Source organism: Pelodiscus sinensis, chromosome 3 (assembly GCF_049634645.1).
Source record: "Pelodiscus sinensis isolate JC-2024 chromosome 3, ASM4963464v1, whole genome shotgun sequence".
Taxonomy (NCBI): domain Eukaryota; kingdom Metazoa; phylum Chordata; order Testudines; family Trionychidae; genus Pelodiscus; species Pelodiscus sinensis.
In genome coordinates this window covers 130,619,298-130,625,423 of record NC_134713.1, presented here as the reverse complement: position 1 = coordinate 130,625,423, position 6,126 = coordinate 130,619,298, and positions in this window count along the sequence as shown.

Below are 6,126 nucleotides of genomic sequence, written 5' to 3'. Positions count from 1 at the left end.
CTAATCCTGTTTCCTTTTCAGGTAACAGAATGGGCTTACTGGGCTCCATTTAACCCTATCACTACCATTGTAGGGCTTACACATCTCAATCACATGTACTTATTGTTCCAGGACACATACAAGCCTGTTGTTTTAAGATCTGATGGTGAAGATGCGCTACATGGTAGCTAGGCATTATTATATTAGTGGATTGGTTTGTAATTTTAGGTTCCTTTACCACTCTTGGTGAAGTCAATTGGACCTTTGTTAATTTCTTCAGTGGAAAATGATTGGGCAATAAGCCTTTCCTGCAACTTGTTGCACATGGTCACACCTCTGCTCTCATAGGGAGCCTCGCTGAAGTCACTGATTTCAGTGAGGCTCCCCATTTCACAGCAGGTTTGGTGCTTTAGATTGTATAGCATTTTATTCAGGTTCTCTCACTGTAGCCACAGCAGTGTAAGTCCCTTTTAGACTTAACAAAAGACCTTTTGTTCTATCTCCCCCTGGGGGAGAGTAAATTAAGTGTTTCTTTTTCCTCCACTGCAATGTTGATATGAGAGTCAAAAGACTTAGGCTATAGATACACTGCCCACTCTTACACAAGAAAATATGCAAATGAGGCAAAGCGGTGAATATCGCCACACCTCATTTGCATACTTAATGAGCCGCCATTTTTGCACAAGGGGCTTTTGCGCAAAAAGGAGCTGTCTATACTGCTCCTTCTTCCGCAAAAACCCCTCTTGCGCAAGAGCCGTTCTGCTGTTTATTTTCAGGAAGAACAGCTCTTGCACAAGAGGGGGGTTGTCTACACAGCTGTCTACACTGGCTGCTTGAATTTCCGCAAGAACACTGACTTCCTACTGTCTGAAATCAGTGCTTCTTGCGGAAATACTATGCTGCTCCCGTTCAGGCAAAAGTCCTTTTGCGCAAAGCTTTTGCGCAAAAGGGCCAGTGTAGACTGCTCAGATTGTTTTGCGCAAAAAAGCCTCGATTGCAAAAATGGCGATTGGGGCTTTTTTGCGCAAAAGCGCGTCTAGATTGGCACAGACGCTTTTCCGCAAAAAGTGCTTTTGCGGAAAAGCGTCCGTGCCAATCTAAATGGGCAGGAACCATACCACAGAACAACTGGACTCCCCCTTTTTCATGGAAATTCTTGTTTGTTGTTCCTAAATTACGGTGACTTTTAGCATTGTGCATCCTGCATATTGCTTTGTATCAAGACTTCCTGATTCCCAAGTTATGTTTCCAGTCCTGCCTCTTGTTCAGCCTTGGATTACACCTTTGCTTCCCCATTTATAACATAGACATAATGATACACACCTTTGTAAAGAACTTAGTTCTCTATAAAGGACTTTGTAAAGAAAAAAGTTCTCTATAAAGGAGTTAAGCTTTGTTATTCTCTTGGATTCTTCCACAGAAGGGATTTATTATTTAAAATACAGATTATGGTAATGCTCAGAAGCCCCAAATGGGATCCCGTTGTGCTAGTCACTGTACAAACAAGTAGGAAGATAAAGGGCCTAAGCTCCGAGAATTTTATAGTCCAATTTAAGGCAAGACATAACTAAATGGAACAAGCACTAGAAAAAAGGGGAAGGCAAAGAATATGTTGTTCCATAGCCTAACTCTTTATATAACTTAATAGTTTTAGCATTGTAGTACTGAGAAGGTAGCAATGTTAACCACATTACAGTAGCACTATTTTATTGCTGTCTCCCCTTTTTTTGTACTGTAAAATGTACTGTAAAATAATAAAATGTACAAGATTTGGAATATGGGAGAGTTAATATCGTTTACAGAACCCTCTGTCTTTGAGCTTCCAGACTCTCATCCTCTTAGATTCTCAATATTTAGCAACATCTGCCTGAACACTGTTGCCTTCAGGGGGTAAAACAGAAGTTAGTAACTGTGTACACATACAAAAGTTTGCCCCAGATAATCCAATTGCAGGATTAGGGCCTGGTTTATTTGCAAAAATCAATTACTCTCAGTGGGATTCTCTATCTTTACTGTGATATTCTACACCCTTTGAAAATACTCAGTCAGGAAATGCAAACATAAGCATTTTATACTAACCCTATGGGGATGCTATCAAGTTAAAATTCACATGGACTCATTTTCGTGCCCATTGATATATGTTTATGGCAGCAATACTGGGCTCCTTGTTCTTAAAATGCATTTTCTTCCCTGTGTCACTAATGATGCCTTAAATTATTAAAGGACAATTTTAAAAAATTGTGTCTTGTGCACTATTTATGCTGTTAACATGTACTGTGTGTTTGACTCTGTTGGGAAATGAAGAGAGATGAGCCCATTTCTAATAATTTTGATTTCCTAGTTCTCACATGAACAAGAAGCTGCAGTGATGAGGATGAAAAACTGTCTAGAAAACTTTATTAATTTAAAAATAATTTCTAATTACACTGAAATTTAGAAGACCAAGGCAACAATATCTAGGCCATACTTCACTGGCTTCTTTTTACCAAAGATACAGGAGCTAAACTATCCTCATAGTCTTTCTTCACCCACACATCCTGGACATAAGGGTCCAGAAGCCCCTATCAGCTGTACAATGATGTGATCATTTAAGTGAATGGCACTGGCACCAAATTCTTTTCCCAACCTTGTCACTATCTTGAGTATTTTGGATTACTAATTTTGTGTATCCTGATTTTTGAATGTTCTTTAAATATACTGACTTTACACAGATTATTATTTAAAAATCAAGGCTTGATTCTACAAACCCTTCAAGTGGAACTTGTTTCTGGGTTTATGGATTACTATTATGCAGGAGCAATCCTTGAAATTGTACATTTTATCTAAAATGTACATGAATGTAAAGTTATGCATTAGCAACATGAATATACCTACCTAAAATGAGTTACTTCCCAGTGATGGTGAACAGCCAAAACATTTCCTCTGTCCTTAAAGTTCTCCCCTACTCTACTGATATATGTTGTAGCTATATATAGACACAGTGAATAATCACTGAGCATTCATCGGCCTGTCAGGCTAAAAAATGGCTACAAGAAGAAGCAAGAAAATGTAGCTGTAACCATCCTACTTAAGAAGCTGAAGACAGGGTAATCATTTTTAAAAGAGTATTGTGGGCCAGCTGCACAGAATCCTATGACTTCGTTATAACCAGTATCTCCTGGGTTTTCAGAATTCAGAGCAGGCTTCAGAAAACAATCTGATAGCAATCTCCTTACTGTGCCTTTCCTCACTCCCTGCTAATTCAGTATTTCTGAAATGGGGATTTGAACATACGAGAGTCTGCAAACCTAGAAGACTGTTGGGTGGAAAATGAAGGAGAATGGAAGAGGGCGAGGAAGAGAGAAAGCAAGAGCGTAGGAGAATAAACAAATGGGGAGGAGATCTGTTTTAAAATGTGTCTGTCTTCTACTCCCAACCTCCATGTGAGCATCACAGAAACATGTTGGCTACGTCTACACTGGCCCCTTTTCCGGAAGGGGCATGTAAATTTCACGAGTCGTCGTAGGGAAATCCGCGGGGGATTTAAATATCCCCCGCGGCATTTAAATAAAAATGTCCGCCGCTTTTTTCCGGCTTTTAAAAAAGCCGGAAAAGAGCGTCTAGACTGGCCCCGATCCTCCGGAAAAAGTGCCCTTTTCCGGAGGCTCTTATTCTTTGAAGTAAGAATAAGAGCCTCCGGAAAAGGGCACTTTTTCCGGAGGATCGGGGCCAGTCTAGACGCTCTTTTCCGGCTTTTTTAAAAGCCGGAAAAAAGCGGCGGACATTTTTATTTAAATGCCGCGGGGGATATTTAAATCCCCCGCGGATTTCCCTACGACGACTCGTGAAATTTACATGCCCCTTCCGGAAAAGGGGCCAATGTAGACGTAGCCGTTCAGTTTTGGAGATAACCATCATTGCTTCGGGCCTAAAGCAGAGGCTTGGGAGTCAGGAGTCTTGGTTTATATTTCCCATCATGCCACAATGGTCACTGAATTCACCGCCACAGCCTCAGTTTCCTCAACTGCAGCATGAGCCTAAATACTCAACACTTTGAGATCCTGAAATGTATTGCAGACTCTCAAGAATATTAAAAGGGGAGTGGGTTAAATATAATGCAAAGCACCTGTTAACTTTACACCATTAAATGTTGCTTACCGTGCTGCTTGGCTAGAACTCTGTAATTCTTTTTACATGCACATAAGACGTCATGTATTCTGAAAATTTGCAATCAGTGGATTCTGCCAGCACATACAGGAGATACATTATTGACAACAAATCTATAAAAACACAGCTGGAGAAGTGATCCATGAAACACTGATGAATTTCAGAGACCCTGTTTATAATTGAAGCTCAGAAAACCTGGCTCCGATCTTTTACTGTTTCCATTTCACCAAGGCCATGTCTAAACTACACTCCTCTGTCTGCAGAGGGATGTAAATTAGATGTTTCGAAAGTGCAAATGAAGCGGGAATTTAAATATCCTGCACTTCATTTGTATAATCGTGTTCTGGCGCTGTTTTGAACAAGCGCCATTTCGAAACTGAAACCATGGTTTAGATGAGTTTTTTCCAACAACGGGGCGATGTTTAGAAAGATCCTGTACTCCTCAAAAAATTTCAGATTTGAAATGGCGCTTGTTCAAAACAGCGCCAGAACGTAATTATGCAAATGAAGCGTGGGATAGTTAAATCCTTGCTTCATTTGCACTTTCGAAACATCTAATTTACATCCCTCTGCCAACAGAGGGGTGTAGTATAGACACTGCCTAAGAACTCAGCTATACGTGTCTTTGTCCTCTTGGTTCACATTCAGGATGTTGTAATCCCTATGGGTATGTCTACATTGCATTCTTCTTTCAAGAGAGGAATGCAAATGCAGCCAAGTGAAATTGCAAATAAAGTGAGGATTTGATTTTCCCACACTTCATTTGCTCAATCGCGTCTGGCCGCTATTTCAAAATACCCTATTTTGAGATAAAAAACGCTGTGTAGACGCAGTTATTTTGAGAAAAAAACCTTCTTTCTAAATAATCCTTACTCCTTAGAAAATGAGGTTTAAGGGTTATTTTGAAAGAAGGCTTTGTTCTCAAAATAACCGCGTCTACACAGAGTTTTTTATCTTGAAATAAGGTATTTCAAAAAAGCGGCCGAATGCAATTATGCAAATGAAGCGCAGGAAATTCAAATCCCTGCTTCATTTGCAATTTTATTTGGCTGCATTTGAGACTTATGCTATCATGTGCCCTAAGTGTCCGTCTGCTATGTACATTGGACAAACGTCTCAGACACTTCGCCAAAGGATCAATGCCCACAAAACAGATATTAGGATCACAAAGAAAAAACAGTTTCTTGCCATTTCAACCAGAAAGGACACTGTCTCAATGACTTAATCACCTGCATCCTGCTCCAAAAGCCTTTTAAATCTGCACTTGAAAGGGAATCCTCTGAACTGTCATTCATGCTAAAATTCGAGAATCTACGCATGAGTCTCAACAAAGACTCTGGGTATCTTACCCATTACAAAGATAGCTTCCCAAATTATCACCTCTAATACCATTAGCTCACAGACATCTACCTCCCCCCCCCCCTCCGCCGCATCCCCCTTCTGTTCTGAAATTTGATTTGTCCCTTTCATATGTGTTCATTTTTTTAGTTGTATCCTTTGGTCTATATGGTTGTGACTATTTTCTTCCACTATTTGATCTGAGGAAGTGGGTCTGGCCCATGAAAGCTCATCATCTAATAAACCATCTTGTTAGTCTTTAAAGTGCTACATAGTCCTGTATTTTGTTTCAGAAGGAGTCAATGAGATTCTACATCTACCCCCAAAGCGGAGAATTATATATCTAAACACTTCTTTATTTATGAGGTTACTTTTCTTATCTTCTTTCCTCCATTGCAATAGGGCATATTTGGCATTTAAACAATTGCTTCCTTCTGTCCACACTTCCAATGGAAATGCAGTGGGGTGCTCCCTAGATTTTTAAGTGGCAGAAGCCAATGGCCCAAAGCATTTCTCTCCCTCCAGCCGACAGAAGGGGAGACTCGAGCTCTCTCCAGGCAGTTGCTGGTTTGCACAAAGAGAACTGAGTGACGCACTCCCTTGGACACAAATCCTGCTCCTGCCGCACTACTATCTAGCCCGTCGCAGCGCGGCCCTAAAGCT